The 20,146-nt window shown below is 39.1% G+C and overlaps 1 long non-coding RNA gene and 1 pseudogene across 3 annotated transcripts; both read right to left on the bottom strand.

Annotated features, from left to right (window-relative positions):
* LOC134625026 (NACHT, LRR and PYD domains-containing protein 14-like) overlaps nucleotides 1-20,146 on the bottom strand; it is a 551,707-nt pseudogene that overhangs the window by 82,381 nt on the left and 449,180 nt on the right.
* Nucleotides 8,642-19,895, bottom strand: LOC134625058 (uncharacterized). 3 transcript variants are annotated; one of them, XR_010093685.1, is made up of 9 exons: nucleotides 19,825-19,895; nucleotides 14,007-14,052; nucleotides 13,874-13,912; nucleotides 13,536-13,685; nucleotides 11,405-13,124; nucleotides 11,110-11,319; nucleotides 10,254-10,349; nucleotides 9,768-9,892; nucleotides 8,642-9,644 (listed from the first exon to the last, which is right to left on the bottom strand). It is a non-coding gene; the product is annotated as an uncharacterized LOC134625058 (long non-coding RNA). The 3 variants fall into 3 exon arrangements; XR_010093683.1 differs by having other exon boundaries at nucleotides 11,110-13,124; XR_010093684.1 differs by having other exon boundaries at nucleotides 9,768-9,852; nucleotides 11,110-13,124.

The raw sequence follows: 20,146 nt of genomic DNA, 5'->3' as shown, positions 1-20,146 counted from the left end.
AAATGAGATGCCTGTGACTTATTTAGAGTGACATTTCCTGTTTACTAATGAGTGGCTAATGACTGACTGCAGAGCCTGGGTTAAGGACGACTTGTATTGGTGTTTTAAGGGAAGAATTGCTTTTATTTCTACTTTGTTGGCATTACGGTTGTTAAATACGAGGACTACTTTATGATACATGTAGAATTGGAATGTGGGTTTTGCTTTAACACGTCCTTGAACGACGTAATACTTGTTGAAAGTAATAGGACTTGTGTTTTATTGACTCTTTGTACTGACACCGTGTTTTTTGACTAACATTTTATAACAGTTTGTGTAAATACACATGTTGGATTCAGGGTATTGTGTAGTTGAATATACATGGACAGGAGATGTTTATGATGTAACCTGTCGATGTCACGCTGTGGTTTCAGATACTCATTACGGCTTTTTAGTAACTTCAGTAATAAGGCGATCAGAAGAAGCATTATTAGATTTTGCATGTAGTAGTATTGTTATATTTCGGGCCCTGGAATTATACTGTAGGCAGGATAGAAATCTAAATCCCACTGACGCTGATTGAAAACACATAAGTATATGCACTTAGTACACCCACTCAAGAAATGATTGTGTGACTGATGCTACAAAACTGACCTAAAGAATGGTGATGTGTGTGGAGAAGTGTTAGTTGTCCTGATGTGTGAAAGAGCGCTATTAAAATGTGTGTGAGTGAAATGAAGGCATATTGCTTTTAAATAAAGATTTAGTAGAATTACTGATTATTTGTAGACTGTGAAATTAAAAAGAAGTCTCTGCAGAAGCTGTAGAAACAGGAAACCGTGTGTGTGTCTGGGACAGGAAATGCATGCCCATAAAAGGGAAGCTCACGGTGACAAGTGTGCACCCAGAGTCGAGAGAGAGAGAGTTAACTGTGGGCAGATGAAGCAAAAGGGAGGTTTTAAGATAAACAATGATTATGATACTAATTATATGCTTTAGTGTGTTAATACAGGTGAACGTCTCTAAACCTGGAACCCTTGAGCACAGCAGCAAAAGCATAGATTAACACAATTGGGAAAAACAGGCCACTCTTTGGCTTAAAATTATAGCTTCACCTGGCACTTTGTCCTTGACTCTGAGAAGAAGCTCAAAGGCCAGCTAATCTCCTGATGAAGACCGACAGAACATCGTGGATCAACAGCAGACAAAAGGAACCGAACTATTAACACTGACGACGCCAGCAGCAGCATGTATGCAACATGTACTGTGAATTACAGGCTGGGCAGTTGAACAGTGGGATAAAGAACTGTGGAAAAGCATTGGGCACTGAGTTTCATGTTTGCCATGCTTGAAAGAGAAGACTGAAAGATGGCTGGAGAAGAACAAGAGAGTAAATGAAAATAAGATTGACTGACGACTCCAGAAGCAGAATGGAGGAAACCCCATGATAAAATATGCAGGGGGAACTGGAGGCTGGTCAAAAACAGTGTCAAATGACTGGGGGGCACTGAGGCGAAGGAACTGAATGTGGTATTTTGCCAGACTGGAACTTAACGTAAAAGAAGAAGACGGAAAGATCAAGACAGAGAAGAAACAGACTGTGTTTGCTTTGAAGGCCGAACAGGACAGTGGGAAGAGAGGGACCAAGGTCAGGTGAACCAGGACAAGTTTGACTGCGAGCATATAGGAGATGATTGGGTTGAAGTTGAACGCTGGACTCTTGAGGTTTTAGGGATGTCCACCACATCACAACAAAGAGGTAAACAATACAAAAGGTAAAGATAATCAAAATAACTGACAATTATATTAATGAATAGAAAACACACATATACAAACTGTTACATGTGAGATTATTTTCGAAACGAATCAGAAGTGAGATAGTTTGAATGTAGAGCTCAGTGAAAAGATGCATAAATTAAATATGAATACATGAAAATGCAATGAATACATAAGGATGCAATGAAGAAGCAGCTTACACTCATGCAATGAAGAAACTGCTTACACTTAATTAAGATGATCACCTGGCATGCAATGAAGAAAACAGCTTACACTGCATTTATATGACCACATAACGCAAGGAAGAACACGCTTACATACATGACATAATTGGTATTTTGACTAGAGAAAGAGAAATGGGTCGTTTAGTGGGTTGTTTAGTGATAATAATGAAAATGTTTTAGTTTGTTATTTTCAGGAGTAAAGCAGACCCGGACCAATTCTCCAGATGCAGGAGTCTGAAGAAATTACAGGTTAACATGAATGGATATGTTAAGGCAAGTTTCTGGTTGAATTGTTTACAGTTTCCAGGAACCTGACAGCAAGCCCTAACTGGTGGCGGAAGATCAGGAGGGCTGTGATTTAAGGTGGGGAAGTAAAATTTGGGTTATTGATTGGGGGATGGAGAAAACTGACTCTTTAACTGGAGAATGGGAAAGTGTCTGAAAGACTGCGAAGCCATAGATGCATAAATAACACACACAAACAGAAAATGCATTAACTCTACAAAGACAAGCTCATGAAGTTTAATGCATAGAGACATTGAATAAACCTGGCTAAGAACATAAGCATATGCAATGAAGATCTGCTTGCTGCTTGTATGAGTGAGAGAATGGTGTGAATGGTTAATAAAATTGATGGAAAGATTTAAAAAGATGGAAAAAACACAAGAAAAGTATTAAAGCAGTTTTAAAAGGGTGACTTAGGAGCGCTGTTGCACTGATTGATAAAAACAAGTGATTAGTATAGAAAGAAAATGAAAATAATTGAATAATGTGATAAGGTTTAAACATGTATTTATCTTGTGACTGAGTATGAAAATTAGTTGGAGAGCTAATGTGAGTGATGACAGAGGAGCTTGCTGTGTGTGTGTGATTGAGGCCTTGAGGAAAGGAAGCAAAGTAGACAGTTCAGAGGTGCAAATTTGATTAAGAGGTTTATAAATTAGTGTTGACATATTGTGATAACGTGTTTATATCTTAGGCTGAATGTGAGTTTGGTAAAGTGCTTAAAGGGGGATATTGTGTACGAAACGGTGTAGCTTTTTACGTTTTGGGTGTGTTCTATGGGTGAAATTTAAGATTGTTGAAGATTTTTGAGGTTGTTGTTTTATTTTTAAAGAGGGAGTTTTAATAAACATGGACATGTTTAAGGGGTTTTGAGTTTTAATAAACATGGACATGTTTAAGGGGTTTTGTAACAGTGCACTTATAAAGAAAAAACCTGTCAGGTGATTTTGTTTTGTACTTTGATGAGCTAATACTCAGCTCTCTTTTTTCTCATTTTTGTTCTAAGCAGGCCTGCAAAAGACAACAATGAATAACGGCGCCGACAATAGTCTTAGGAAAACAAAAAGTAAGGTGACCTTTTCCAAATTACAATGGGTCAGATTGTGGGTCCCTGTCTAAGAGGATTGCAGCGAGCCAATCCAGTCCAAAAGTATAAAGAACTATTTTGTTAAGAAACGAGTAAAAAGAAAATAAATGATTATATAAATAAACTGAGTTTGCTGAAGGTGGTAAATCTGATTATTTGTGCGGAAGTCTACCAATACCCGATGTTAATGCGTGTGAGTGAATGTGTGGGTGAATGGACGGACCAGGCAGACCATAGGTTGGACCGACTGGACACTGACAAAAGACTGGACTAAGGTTGGACACATGACTCATAATTGTTATGTTTTAAGTTTTCTTTTATAACACAGGTTGGATCATAAGTGGAGAAAGTGAGTATAAAAGGTGATGTTCTGGTTAACACACAGGCTTTTGTTTATAGGACGTTTCAAGGATGCAGGCTGTGGATGGAGCCAAGAAGGGATTTTGACATGATGATTAATTTGATTTCATTCCTTAAACACAGGTTTGAAGGCCCGGAGCATCTATACCTAATATGATATGATTAACTTTTCTTTTAATTCCCTAACCTGAGTGAAGGATTTTGAGTTTGTAACACATGAGATGTGTCACAAAAAGGGGAGGAGTTACAGGATTTAATGTTTAAGTTGAAATGGGTTTTAGGATTACTTGATGACGTTTGGGGTTTTTGATAATTTAGGTATGGTAAAACTGAGGCAGAAAGTGTTATTTTCAGGTTCTTTTTGATTTCTAGAATAAGAGGTTATAATTTAGGCGTGCACATACAGATATGTTAAAGGAAAATTGTATATATGTGATTAGCTACATGAAATGTGCTCTTTTAGGGTTACTAAGCAAATGTCTACGTGACCTTACCTAACAACCTTTGTGATGATAAACTTGTTTACCGACTTGCTCTCTTGTAGAACATACAGACTTAGGAAAGGGGAACCTCAGCTCTGAGTTTTGAGAATAACTCTGTTAAGTTGACAGGAAACACGTCGGAACAGCCATATAGGGCAAATGTATTAGAGCTTGTAATTAAATGTGGGACTTGAAAAGAGGAAGCAAATTTGGTACAGGACGTACTTGAGATGATCAGATGAGAGAAGGAGAAGGTCAGGAATAGTTTAAAGTAAGATTGAGAAATTAAATGGGGTAAAAGGGGGTGTAGCTTCAGGGCAGTTCACAGCCCGGCGTAAACGCAAGGTGCTGTCACACAGCTTAAGTTATTTGTTTGATTTATTTTATGACAAAATAATAAGGAAATATTAAAAATATACAACACGTTGAGGAGATCTCTTTTGTTATATTTTAGTGTTTAACATGGAAGATGCCTCTCTGGAGCTTCTCTCCTGATGCTACCCCACCAAAAGACGCTTATCCATAGAGACTATGTCAGCTCCCAAACAGACAACAACAAACCAAGACTAGCAATAAACAATCTAAATATAAATAATAACAAATAAAGAACAATACAGAATAAAAATTTGAACCGAAGAATAAAATAGTGATATGTGGATTATTAAATATTAAGTATTTCTCTTCAAAAGTCTCTGTTAGCTGACGCCAAGCGGTCGCAGCAGATGGCTGCCCGTACCTGAGCATGGTTCTGCTGGAGGTTTCTTCCTGTTAAAAGGGAGTTTTTCCTTCACACTGTTGCCAAAGTGCTTGCTCAATAGGGGGCCACAAGATTGTTGGGTTTTTCTCTGTATATATGAAGCGCCATGAGGCAATTTTTGTTGTGATTTGGCGCTATATTTTTAATATGAATCTGCTCATTATGTTGTTTTATGTACTTTAATAATGAAGGCTGGCTTGTAGAGCAAGGCCACTTTTTACTGACAAACAAGTGCTCAGCCAGACTGAAAAACAGGAAGTTTTAGTGCACAAGGCATATTAATAAATATAGACACAAAAAGAGGAACTCCCCATATAAACAACATTCAAAAATGTGTGAAGTATAAAGTACCGAAATAACACTATATACGTCACAGCTGATGATTCTAATGTTAGAGAGCTCTTGCAACTGGTGTCTGAGCTGTGCAGAGGTCGCTCTTAAGACAGGTACTTATGTAGGTTAGCATAAGGTTGAGCCCAACAGAAGCAAGGCACCCTAAATGCGCACAGCATGCAGCAGGGGTGGCCAAAATAATATAGGAAACAGCACATGTAGGGAGAGAATACTCACTAAAAGTTCTGACTAACATAGTGTGGTGGCTTATGTGAACTTGCAGGCGTTCACTATGACATCATCAGCACAACAGAGACTGAGTAAAGTTTTAGATGCTCGAAATCTGACACTTACACATGAAGGAATCAATATGGCAGATGTAATGGGATTAGGAGGACCTAATTATTGTACTAAGACAGCAGAACTTGAAGGGAGAGTCAGGGAAGATTTAAAAGCAGGACCTGTTGGGATTGGGGAATTAGAGATTTTTTATTGCTAACATATAATGTGCATTATGATGACTGCATTAATAACATGTTGTACAGTATTATTTTAATAGTATTGGATATGTTTGTCATAACAGTGATGTCTCTATTTACAGGTTGAGTTAATTTCAGACACAATGCATAACTGTGCTTGTTTAGAGTTGATGTTCCGTCCAAAAGGGTTTTAAGCTTCACTGGTGAGAGTGTCCAGGTGATACATGTTGAGGGAAGATGAGAACATAGCAGGTTAATTGCATGCACGCTTACAAACACATATGATTTAAATATAGGCCAGGCCGAAGGCCTGGACTTTATGTAGCTTTTAAATATACAGCTCCTATCTTGCAGGAATGGCGTGGAGTGTAATGAATGAATGCAAAACATGCTTACAGACACAAACATGACATAGATTTATTTTGTAGGGTAAAGGTGGAATACATGTTGCTTTGTTTCTGCTTAGCAACTGCTGAGGTAAAAGGTGTTAAAGATAAATATGCAATAAGTGAACAGGAAACATGTGAGGGTGAGACGGGTGAAACAAAATGTTGTAGATAATGGAAACTTGTCTAACTGGTATTAACAGTAACTTTTGCATGTTATGTATATGCTTGAAGCAAAAAGAGGCGTAAATGATGATAGAAAATTTTGAAGTGTGTTTTCTAGCGGACATTTAGGCTGACATAGGGATGGTGTATATTTTACCCGGGGTGTTTTTAATAGAACTAAAAGCGTTGCTCACACACATAAAGAGTATTGAGATTAAGTAAAGTTAATATAATGGATAGAGCCCAGAACATGATATTGTCAACCAACTTTGAATAATTCAAGGAACATTAGATGAACAAAGTAGGTTAGTGAGGTGTAGCAGAGAAAGGCTGTTTGTTTTTTATCCCTTACAGGAGAAGATTTCCACTAGAGAGGGACCCAGAAAAGGAGCAGAGACCACTTAAGCATGAAGTGTTTTCAAGTGGGAGCTGGTGTTTTATTACTGGACCACCTAGAGGACATGAGGTGGTTGTCTGATTTGCTGAGTCAGAGCACGGCTAGAGAGGGTCAGAGCGAAGGCAGTGGACCTGGGAATGGTGGTTTCGGGGCCCATGATGCCATTAATGGATGTAGAGGTGACAGAGTGGGTCGAGGAGTGACACAAGGAAATGGTGTGGTGATGTCTCTGGAGAGACATCAAGAGAGGGAATTGTAGAATTAAAGAAATTAGTTTACTGCTGAACTGTATATAACCACCATCCTTATCATTACATTAATTATCATCTCATCAAAGCATTTATTGAAGCTGTCGGCATTATGTTATAATTTGTATTACAGGGGTTATCATAATCAAATATTAACATGTTTATTACAGGTGAAGTTATAACCACTTTAAATCGTTGAGGTAAATCTATCATCTTAAAAGCTTATAGTTACAGGTGACACAAGGAGGACAAGTCCATGGAGACCTCAAAGGCCTGAGATCATCACCATATTTGGATGGATGCCAGAAAAGGGGAACTTCTGTGTCTGCAGTTATCTCTTAAAATACATGAATGTTCTCTACATGCAAATTATGTGCTTGTAAACGCAAGAGGGGGCGTTACAATACCCTGATGTTATAAAAGCAATCTAGAGTGTATTTTGGGTAGAGATGTACAACTGATGTTTTGCAGTTTGCACCTCTCCACGCTGCGTGCATTCATTAAAATCAATTGTTTGAACGACCTCTTCTGGACCATCATTGTTTTACTCTCGTCCTCAATTTCGAACCCGTAACAACGTGAAGTTGAACTACTGGACACGAGCTTTATTCCTCCAGCCCGTCCCCTGGTCACTTTAGAGTTAATGAATTACAATAACACACTCTTACTATGAACACATTGGACTCCCTCGCAGGGCCACGTTTCTCCTAATCTGTGCATGGATCAATAAATAAATGTCAGAAGGTTGCCACCCGTCTGTGTGCAGCACTAAAATCTCCTGGTCCCTACCTTTTTACATGCTTCATGTTTCAGTTTATACCATGAAAACTCATCTGCCCCCTCACTGATTCCTCAGTTTTGTGCATATTTGTCACACTTATTGTTTCCGATTATTAAACAAATGTAATATTAGACAAATACAACCTGAGTAAATACACAATGCAGTTTTTAAATGATGATTTCATTTATTAAGGCAAACCTACAGGGAGCTGTGTGGCTGTGCTCCTCATCAGTGGAGTGTTTGCTCAGACAGTGAAATGTAATGACCTCTGACCTTTAGTGACCTCTGCCCTCCTGTTGCAGGTGTGTGTGTGCTGCTGCTGTCTGCACTGACTGTTTCTGCAGGTGAGTTGATGGAAGTGAAAACAATCACTAAGACTCCAACAAGAACACAAATACATTTACTCTGTGTCTGTTTACATGTTTGAACCAAAAGATCAGGAGTTCAGACTTTCACAATCTGGATGTGTGTCATCTGTTAACACCGGCAGTAGAAATGTGTCACAGAGGATACATTAAATCAGACACACTCTTGAAAAAATGAAATGTTGACTTTAATTAAAATCATTTTGTCAGCAGGTTCCACGAAATTGTATTGTGTTAGTTTAAAAAATATTTAGGTCATCTAATTTTAAAAAACTACTTACGATTAACAAGAGATATTCAAGACTACCTAAATGTGTATAGACATAAACGATATAGTTACAGGTTAGTTTAGATTAGTTTTTAAAACACATTTCTTATTTGTGCCAGTAAAATGTTAATTTTAAGTTAGATTAATTCAAATATTATATTTCCAGCCACCTTGTGCTTTACTAATTAGTTTTACATCAATCACTTTGTCAACAGGTTCCACACACATGAATTAAGTACATCCAACTTATTTTTTTTAATTTCCTTTATTGCCAACACATTCAGTGAGCATTTGTGTAAACCCAGTCCAAAACAAAACACAACAGCTCATTAGGGTTAGTAACTTACAGTATGTAGACAGATGCAACATCAAAGTAATGATTTTAAATTAAATGTCTGCATCTGCCAGAAATAGAAGAAAAACACTGAAGATCACATAACAGACACTTGAGTTATGCGCATGTGATGCTAGTAAGGTCTGTGGACCGCTTTTCCTTTAAGTGTCTAAAATGGATAGCAAAGTTGCTATTTACAGTGATTGCTTAGTGTCAGTCCAGTAACACAACAGCAATGAAGTGCTTTCCTTTAACAATGCAAACTGAAGTGTCCACCTCAACAGACACAATAAAAAACATTAATGTAATAATAATAAAAAAAATAGTCCACTGATATTAGCAATCCAACAAAATGATATCACCATCCCAAATACAACTTTAATAAAACAGCTTGTCAGCTTTCAGTTTTGTTGCAACAGCACAGCAGTAACCATTTAACACTTGCCACTGTCAACATTTCTTTTACCAGTGCTTGGAAGAAAAACTCGAGTTGGAAACATTTTAACATGGAAACAATTGTTCGTCTTTAAAAGTCTGCAAAATATACATTCATCCTGCATTCCTAACTTACCCTTATTCCTGATATGTAATGCAATTACCTTTACAATGCACACAATGTAGCACAAACACAATATGAACATGCTTCCACCTCATAACAATATGCCTTGAACGTTAATATACACAACACCCTTCAACATTTCTGGTGCAGTATCATCTCTCAATTAAATCCTTTAAATCTCAATACTTCTGATTGTCTCTTAGTAGTGGTTCCCAATGACAGCAACATCAGGAAGAAGGAACACGAGAAGCTCGAGAAATACCAAGGGCTCAGAGAAGAGCTCGAGAAGATGTGGAGGGTGAAGGTGGTCCCAGTGGTAATCGGAGCACTAGGTGCAGCAGGGCCGTGCAGAGACATTTATAGGGGTGGGTGCTCAAAGCTAAAAAGGGGCACATTGAACCAGGCTGAATAACAACAACACACATTCATCAAGAATCTAATATGGGATCGCATCATACTATATCACTGTTGTGAGGCAAAGCAAACGTAGCCTATGTTTTACCTGATGGGTACAATGTTGCTGTTGAGGGGTTTCTGTTTCTCCTGCTGCTGATAGTGCTGGAGGGCAGGGCTGTGTTGATCTGAGACTGTAGACATTAAAAAGTCCATAGGAGAGATGGTAGCTGACTAAACAAGTGTCATGAGATAATAACAAAATGGAAAGATTGGTGACAGCACTTGGAACCATAAGGCAACAAAAAACTGAGAAATAAACTAGGCTCTGCCTGTGAATCACTCTTTGCTTCTCTTCCTCCTTCATCTCCTCATTTCATCTATCACTCTCCACTTGCTGTCCATCTGAGAACAAGGCACAACTTGCTATTGCAATAAACTATTATTTAATTATCCACACTCAACAACTCCTGCACTTAATCTATAATAAAATGATGGGAGAAAAATGTTATAGAAGCAAAACATTCCAGTTGTGCTTATTATTATTTTTATACTGGAATACCTCTCCAACAACTGGTACATGTGTTAATGTTACCTGTGCTCTTTGTAATCCAGCTGCTGAGGGATCCACTGCCTTTAGTAGCCTCACACAGCTGCTACTGTTTCCTCCTCATGTCCTTACCAGCCATGTCTGGACAATGTTATATCATGAGTAATAATTTAAAAAATCCATATACATAAAACACACACACACACAGTGACATTTCAGACCTTCTTCAGAATACTGTATATACTGTGGGCACAAGTTTCCATCATGGTGCTGATCCAGAATCCTTCCCTTATTATTTATTACTAGAGCTACAATAATAAAGCAATGAGGGAAAAAAAGTAATAAATATGAAATAATGTATTTATGATGATTTCATTTGTTTCACTATCCACTCTGTGCAGGCAGAAAGCTTATTACATTTTTAAACTGTAGAGATACAATAATTTTACTGCTGTAAAATCAGCGTTTTGTCTTATTTAAAATATAAATCTAATATAATCTGTTTCTTGATGTATGTTCTTTAAAATACAGTGTGTGTTTTTTAAATATTATAATTATAATAATCCATAATTATGTGGACATGCATATTACATCGTTTTTAGTGAAGTATAATCCCCCCAGAAAGGCAGGAAAAGCCCTGTAACTTACTTTAAAACTAAATATGTTCCCTAAAACGGTGACAGAGCTACAGACCCATGACAGCCTTACCCAGTTAGCCAGCAGCTATGACCAGCACTACTTGTGCAGTGAATAAAAGGACAGGTAATGTTTGTCGCGCTGTTGCACACACGCTCATTTGTTTCAGTTCGTCAGTTGCCACAAGACAACTTACCAACGTGTACGTAATAAGCTAATACTCCTGTGTGCTATACACTACAGTGTACACTGTACACCTACTTACTGGTTTTGTCGCATCAGTCTGTAGCTGTGTCCCAAAACGTCGGCTGCATCCTTCGGAGGACCCGGCCTTCGCGGTCTACGTGGGCCGGGTCCTTCAAAGACCGAGAAGGCCGGAAGTGCGAGGCTGTGAAATGGGACGGTCTAGCCTTCAGATTTGCGTCACCGCTGTGTCGGTGGAGTTTAATAAACTCGGCCGTCTGCTCCTTGCTATCTAAAATATAACAGAACACTGGCGTAAATTCTCGGCCGTCTCACACTTCTGTTTAATCAGTTTTCTGTTTAACCCACTTTCACACCTTGGCTCATGTGATTAGAGGATCATCAGGGGGTCCTTTGTCCCTCTTTGGGGGGACACTCCCACTGGGTTTAAATCTGGGACTTTCGGCCATTTGACCTTAGAACTGAAGAAGCTTCTCGGATGAGAGGTGAAACGTCTTCAAGCAACTTAAAGAAGTCCAGACGCTTTTCTTTGCAAACTCCTTTGACTACGATGACCTGGATGACTGAGAACCTTCACAGACACTTTTCTGTTTAACGTTTATTCAGCTGTGTGAAAATCCCGGAGGAACCCACCCAATGGATTAATAAAGTTTTATTTAATCTAACAATCGAATAACTTTGATCTCAGCCAAACCGATTTACTCTGGAACAAATAAAACACAGAAAAAAGCCAAACAATTACATTTTTAAGTTATCCGAGTGACTTATATATCATGTTTAACCTGAGTAGCGAAAGAGCGAGGGTCTAAAAACGATGAAGCCGGGAGTCTGCTGCTCTCGCCGGCTGGAGTGACCATTGAACCCCCCGGCTTGCTATCGAGCGGGTGGGTAACAGACGTCTCCGAAAACTTCGGCACACTTTTGCAAATATACAATGTCTTGATAAACCAAGCAGATATTTGTAATTTACACAGCTACTTTCTCGCCTGAAAATATGTTAAAAGTTTATTTTGTGACCCTGAAAGATTAATAAGACTTATTTTAAAACTTAGTAGCGGCCGTCATTGTTGGCAGCTGAAATTTGGCTGGGCCGCGCTATGAATTCTGGGATATGGTGGGCCACGAAGGACACACCTGACCCATCCTTCAAATTCAGGGAAATGAAGGACGCATTTGTCGGCCGCATTTGAAGGAGTCGACGAATTGGGACAGCCTTTGTCGCCTGGCTGTGACGTAATCGGCCTTCAAATGCGGCCTCCGGAGGATGCAGCCGACGTTTTGGGACACAGTCTGTGTCTCTGAGGTAATTTGTTTTTCTCCTACAGCTCCGGACCGCCAAAAATGCGCGTGCTCTTTGTGAGCTCGTTCCCGTCACGTAACCAGCGCGTTCTGCCGTCAAGGGCGATCATTGGTTTATGGTGATCGTGTGACTGATGTAAGCCAGATCCTTTTAATTAGCAAAACTGTGATTACTAGTTAAATATTATTGTTGAGGGGCACAGACAGGACTCCACACGCACACACACATTTAAAAAAAAAATTATTAATTTTTTTTAAAAAAATTGCCTCCAACAAAAGGGCACCGTGGGCAGCCATCAGGAAAGGGGCGGGTGCTCAAGCCCCTACCGCCTCCCCCTCTGCACGTGCCTGAGGTGCAGTGACTCCAAAGCTAAGCGAGTGGCTCCAGCAGATCCCGGGAACAACATTGGAGATCTCTGTCCAGAAGAGCGCAGTCCTAGGAACAGCTAAGATACTGCGCAGGACCCTCAAGCTCCCAGGCCTCTGGTAGAGGACCCGAGCTTGAACGATTGACAGCCCGCAGGGGCGAGCGGGGAATTTTTTTTATTTTTTATAGATATACATATATATATATAATATATAACTTCTTGTATTGGACTGCATCAAATTGCAACTCTTCCTGAAATGTGGGTATACATAAATATTCCCCAAAACATTTAAAATTCCATGCAAATGATAACAACGACAACATTACAACAGCAGGATGCTTGGGTCTTCATTCATGTAAGGAGGTAGTGCCCTGAGGACACACTCCCTCCTCTTTTCAATAGTTTCCTTCTGTAGAGTGTGGCACAGATACAGGAAGAGAAAACAGAAATACTTTAGGATGACACAAACTCACATTATATGCAAAATGAATGACATCCACTGCACAGATAAACATGTTCACAGGACCAACTAATGATCACATGGACATGAATAGTTAACCTGTTGGGCAGGGATTCCACCACATTATATATGTCCATAACGGAGGTAAAGACAAACTAATACAGCATCTTTTTTTGCATTCAAAAATTGATCTTTAACATACAAACATTTACCTATGGTTTAACCCGAAATTGAGGGATTAAATTTTACTTATGATTAGCAAAGTACAATGAACACTGTGCAGTTACCATACACTAGCTGTTTAAATTTGAAAGTGAGCTTATAACGCCATAATAATTTGCTATCAACAGAATAACACACCTGTGTGGCTGGGGCCAAAATTTGTCTAATTTTCTTCCCTGCAGCGCCTCCTTTTTTCTTGAAGACTTTTATGAGCTGGTCAGTGTATTGGTCAAGTTGTGCAAGAAGCCTTGGAACAAGTGGAGCAGTAGTAATCCTCACTGCTTCCACCTGAAAACATGTCAACAAACACAACATACTGTACTGTATATGTATGTATATGTATATGTACATATACATACTTTACTACTAAAAATAATGTAGAAAGACCTCATTAAAGCTATAATTTCACACAAATATTTACACAAAATGCTAATGGAGCCATTACAGCTTTTATTGTTATTCATCAAGAACCATACCTCAGGCCATTGAACTGCAACCTTTACACTGGTTCAGATCTGGAGAAGAAATAAAAGGGGCATGGGATGGGTCAGTAAAGAAAACTTAACTTATAAAACAGTTTTCTTTCGAAAAGTCTAACAGTTCACATACCAAATACACCACCTCGGTATAGGAGGGAGCAGGTAAAGGCCAGGATCTGAAATTTAGAAAGCAAAACAAGAAATTCATTACTTAATTTCAAGAATTGATTGAATTACAACTAAATAAAATACTACTCAGAAGAAAAGCAATCAGATCAGCACATCACCAGGACTGAACTGGCAGCCATGCAGGATCTCTACAGACAGCGCTGCATGAGGAAGACACAGGGGATCCTCTCTGATCCCAGCCACAGACTTTTCACACTCCTGCCGTCCGGCAGGCGGTTCAGGAGCATCCAGACCCGCACTACCAGACACAGGGACAGTTTTTACCCACAAGCCATCAGGCTTTTGAACTGCTGACGTTCTAAATCCCCTAAATATTTAATACTTTTTGTCTTTTTGTCCATTATTATTATTATTATTATTATTATTATTATTATTATTATTATTATTAATGCTATTCTCTGTTATTTTCTTCATAATATAACTGCACACTCTCTATATGCTCATGTAAAGCTGAGGAGCCAAAGAGTTTCATTATAGATAAATGTAGCTGCTCTGTTTATCTGTACATCACAATAAAACCTGAAACTTGAAGCTTTGCCAAGCACGAAAGTCTTTTGGACTGTCACTCGATATCAGTGCTGTTATTCAACTTATTTACTGTTTTACAGGAAAATGTATTTAACATGTTAAAGAGCTAAAGCATGACGTCACAGATGATACTGAAGCAAACAATCAGTCCAGACTGAGTTCTTCATCGTTGTTACCATTGCTTTGTTTTTAGACAGCAGGAGTGAAACCTTAAGAAAACAAAGTGTAAATGTTGATGAAGTTGAAGCTTTGCCAGCACGTCTCCTCTGCCTGCAAACGATGCAGAGAGATTTTAGTGAAGTTTAGACCTTTGACCCACAGGAAGGTTTTTAAAGACACAATGATCAGGTTAGTGAAGGTGAGCATGATAAACTGAGCTGATCAGTAATTGTTCAGGTTTTTGTAAAACATGTAATCAGACTGATTTGTGTTTGTGTTGGATTGAAAGCGGCATTTGTGAGTCCTCAGAGGTCACAGTGTGTCACGGCTGGGGCAGCAGTCGTGTGGAGGTGAGAAGGAGGATCCAAATAGCAGACAGTGGCGGAGGTGCAAGTGAGTTTTATTTACAGTGAAGAATAACCAAGGTGAGGACAGAACTGAACATAAGCCTAAACTGGGCAAAACTAACAAACAAACCTGAAAACGTAAGGACAGCGGGAGATACACAGAGATGGCAGATGAAGAGGGCTGGGCAGAGAGACACGCAGAAACACTGATTAACACGGAGTATTCACTGAGAAACATAGGGGATGAACACAGATGACGCGATGAGGAGCACAGGCAGACACACAGTATAAATACACACACCAGGTAATCAGGAAATGGCACACAGGAGGGAACTAATGGGCATAACGAGACACAAACCTACAAAGTAAAACAGGAAACTCACAGACTGTTTTACAATACCAACTGGGGGACACGAACAGAACACAGAGGAAAGACACAGGTAGGGATGATAGAAACACTAAACACACGACTCAAACCCTAACGGTGTGTTCACACCGAACGCGATAGAGGCGGCCAGAGCGTCAGGTTCACATGTAAAGTCAATGGAAAGAGCGCGATGACACGCGATTGCGCATCCGGCGAAAATGCGGAAGCAGATTTGCGTCGCGAAAACACCAAAACGCCTGAAACGGGCGTCAGTGTAGCGCGTGGGGTGCGTTTGACTCGCGAAGAAAACCACGCGTTTCAGATTCTGTGTTGCATTTTGTGCACATGCGCGTATCGCGCCAACCGCTCGAGTTGGAAAATCTGAACTCCGGCGTCAAATCGCGCCGACAACCAATCAGGAGCCTGGTGACGTGGCTGTAACTAGGTCAAAGGGGCAGATCCAGCCAGAGCCCTTCATTCGTCATTCAGTATGGAGGAAAAGCTCATCAGTGCCGTGGCTAATCATCCAGAGCTATATGATGCTAGCTGCTACTTCTACCGAGACAGGAATAAAAAGGACCTAGCTTGGAGGCACATTAGTGAGGAGATTGGGCAACCTGGTAAGTTCATTCATTCTGCTTTTTAATTTCCAGACTGACCCGATGTAACCGTGCAAAAGCTAGCAAGCCCGCCTACTGTCCCGCTATTTTCCCACTGATGTACAAATACCTTTCCGCTAACAAGATAATGTGTTTATTCAGAGGACATCTGCAGCACAACACATCTGGCACAACTGCCTCCCACATTTCCGGTCCACGCGCGTGGAAAGACGCAATTTTGAGGCGCGATGGATTTTTCTTGGACACGCGTTGAGGTGCGAATGTGCACGCGTCAAATTAGGGGCGTTTGGGGCGTTTTCGCTCGCTTCTATCGCGTTCGGTGTGAACGCAGCCTAGAATAGTAATGGCCAAATGAAGCTTTCTGAAGCACTGAAGCTTATATTGAAAAACGGTTCATTACTCAAAGCTTTTCAACACAGTCCTCTCTGGTGACATCTTGTGGCCAAAAATATGAAGAGCAGCTTGAATCCACAAAATAAAACCAAAAATGTTAAAAAAAATTTTAAAAAAAAGTGGTTTATTTGTTTAATAAATAATTTTGACCAGTAAACTTTTCTTGTTTAAACATGCACCATTGTGTGGTCTTTCTTTGCTTGTGACTTCTTGATGTTGGTAAATACACATTATGGAGTATGGTTCTGCTGTGAGGTCCTGCCTCCATGCACTTATGCAATTAATCGCTAGACGGGTGTATTTATAAAAAAATATTATATTAGGGACATTTTCCTATACATATTTTTGACCTGGGGGTAGAATTGATTGTGAAATGGAAAAGGAAAATGCTTATGAACTTGCAAATTAAAAACATGATGCATTTAAGGTAACCCTTTTTCATTTTTATTTAAGAAGAGAATTTGTTCCACTGTGCGATGGCCGAACCTGTTCCGTTTCGTGGAGATAATTTCTCCTGCCTTAAGGAAAATCCCTTCACATGGCACAGAAGAGGCTGGAGTGCAGAGAAACTGGTAGAGACGCAGGTATACAGTCTACCTGGGCCCCACAAACAATCAGCTAAAGAGAATAAATAAACTAAATTGCTGCACATTTGGCAGACTAACATTTTAAGATTAATTAAAAAATAAAATATATTTTTATAACATTTAATGTAAAGAGTCAAATGGAAGTTTTTCTAAAGTTATTTAATGATATTTATATTATGAAAAGCAGATTTTTTACATTTTAAGTTTTTCCCGTTTTCAGATAAAATAAACACGCACAAAACAAAAGCAAACAACAAGAACACAAAGCTGGAAAACCCACCACTGACTAAAATCAACTCAAAATACTCCCACACAACAGAACCTCCTCTATTCCTCGCTGGCTCCATATCTCTCAGTAGAATGATCAGTGGTTTGCTATCTGTCACCATCAAAACACTCCACAAATCCCACAAATGATTCTCTTCCTTATAAACCAGTGAATCAGATACCGAAGCAGTTACGTTCTAAATGAAGCTTCGGACGTCGCTGATCACGTGACTCTGGCCAAACGAATCAAGCTTTGACACAGTGCTTCTGAGGCAGTGTGTTGATTTTTTTGACACACGCACCGGAGCGTCAGCTTCAAGCGAGCCATCACTACCTAAGAACAAACACAAAACAGCAGAAACTGGAAAATAATAACATTAAACTCAAAAACACTGGGTGAGACCCAGGACCATGACACAGCGAGCCTGTGACACACTTGCATCCACTTCCTGTTTGTGTTCAACACGTCACACAGACCTGCAGCTCCCTTACAAATAAGCTTTACTGTGTTCAGTATGTCTGTTGTCTTCATCTCCGTTATCAGTCATCATAATTTTACCATCTCTGTGCAAGTCTGCAAATTTCTTTAACCCTCGACCCCATGGTTTCCCTAGAAAACCAATGGGGTCGGCTCTGACCCCATGAGTTCTCCAGGGTTAAATCATAAGATTCTTAAATTCATCAAGTCTCTCTGTGCCTGGGTCCTCGTCACAAAACATGACATCACTGTTTTGTACATTTTAACACAATTTAATCCCACATTTGTGAAAGAAAATCAAAACACTTTTTTGAAAAGTCTGTAACAAAACCATCAAATCTGATAAAGGTTATTTAAATGCTGCAAAAGAAGAATGGATTGGAATAAAAAAAAATACATATATTAACCTTAATTACTGCGGGAGAATAACGAATGATGCTCACAGTGACTAAAAAGTAAACTGAGTGCATTCTTTGGACAGAGATTCACTTTTAAAGTGTATGTATAATATAATACAGATACATAAAAAATACACTCCAAAAATAGGAGAGTCCTTATAATGTACAAATGTACAAAATATTAATTATTTAATTAAATGTTAATAATTTTTTTTTTTTTAATCTGCGTCGCCTCACCTTGAGGTTGGCAAATCACTTTTGGTGGTCAACTCTTTCAAGCAGGTTCAGTTTCTGTTTTGCCTGTCACTATTCCCTGTCTGTTTTCTTAACTGGTTCTTCCTGACCTTATACTTTCTCCTCGAGTTCCCCTCTTTCCTCTCTCCTTCTTTGTACTGACAATCATACACAAATAAATTGTATTCAATTAGATGAAAAAATTACATTAATATGAAAAACATACTATTAAGATCACTAACAAAAGTCCTCTCTCAGTGTACTTTCAACCAAAAGGCAAATAACCAAACCACATGAACATCTAATAAAAGATATAAATATTGAAACACTAATCCAACATTATCCTTTATTGACGGATCATTCGATCTTACACTTTTAACTGAATGTGGCTCCTTTTTTTGAAAAGAAAATTCCTTATATCCATTATGAACCTGGCTGTCTCTCTGTATAGGGCAGGGGTCGGCAACCCGCTCTTTAGTCCTTACTGCGGCTCCGCGTGGTTTGGGAAAATAAATTACAAGTATTGAGCTGAAGCGTATTTTATTTATGTTAGTTCTTTTTTAACTTGCAGTTCTAAATTGGAAGATTATTGTGATATTGAAATATAAAAATAAAATTATATTCTATTATTTTTTCATCGCTCAAAATAAGCGTCACACTCGTGGAAGCCGGTATACCCGCCGAAACGCCGTGCATTTATCGAGACTTTCAACCCCAGGTAGGCCAATTATGGATCTTCGGATCCACATTATGTCAGCAACTATTCTTCACCTTGAACTATGTTAAAAACAAACACCGCTCACGCCTCACAGATGACAGCTTACAGTCCTGCGTAAAGATGAAAGTGACTTTGTTCTGTCCTCACTAGATGTGGGCGTGATTTAGCTTATCCAGTTTGACAGACAGTGAACAGAATGAGAAGAAGAGAATGCTTTGAACTCAGATTCTTCTTTACTTCGATCTGCATCTCCAGTTTACAATGCCATCTTACTTAAGGCTTCTTATACATGGTATCCCTTATCCATTTTCATTGTCTCTCCTTTCTCTTTTCTTTTTGTAAAACTAAATAAACACAAAACAGATAATTACCTTCTCATTCACTGAGCATACATAATGTACTAATTGAAACTTAGTTTTCATGACAACCAGCAAAAACATAAATCTTAAGGTTGCCTAAATTAAACATAAACATCACCTTCAGTTAACTAGCATTATTGATCATAGCAAGTTAGCAAACACATGCTAATATACAGTCGCTAGCACACAAGTAGCTTTACAAATGAGTGATGACCACACAGCTGAAATAGTAACTCAGTATACTCACATTACACATGCATCACAACTCAGATAGTTAAGGTTATAGTATGAAATGGAAACTTACAGGCATGCGTGGGCAAAGGTTTCACCTCCACTGAGCACTTGTAGCAAACTAGCTGGGCATAACAACTTCCCAAGTACCAACTGTGGCCACAAGAGGGTGCCAAATCATACAAACAAAAGCATATTACCACCAATGTTCCCTCTAATTTTTCACGTATCTGAGCGAACACACAAACTCCCTGAGCGATCCCTTGGACCACTGTGAGCGACATCAGACGTGTGCACTGTGGTCACGCCGGCATCTAATCCATCCAAGTTACATGGTTTATTAAAATAATCAAATTACAGCGTTTACATTTATGTTAGACTACTTTTAATTAACT

This window comes from Pelmatolapia mariae, linkage group LG3_W (genome assembly GCF_036321145.2).
Source record: "Pelmatolapia mariae isolate MD_Pm_ZW linkage group LG3_W, Pm_UMD_F_2, whole genome shotgun sequence".
NCBI lineage: Eukaryota > Metazoa > Chordata > Actinopteri > Cichliformes > Cichlidae > Pelmatolapia > Pelmatolapia mariae.
Note: the sequence above shows the minus strand (reverse complement) of the source record. Positions and strands in the feature narration are given on the sequence as shown.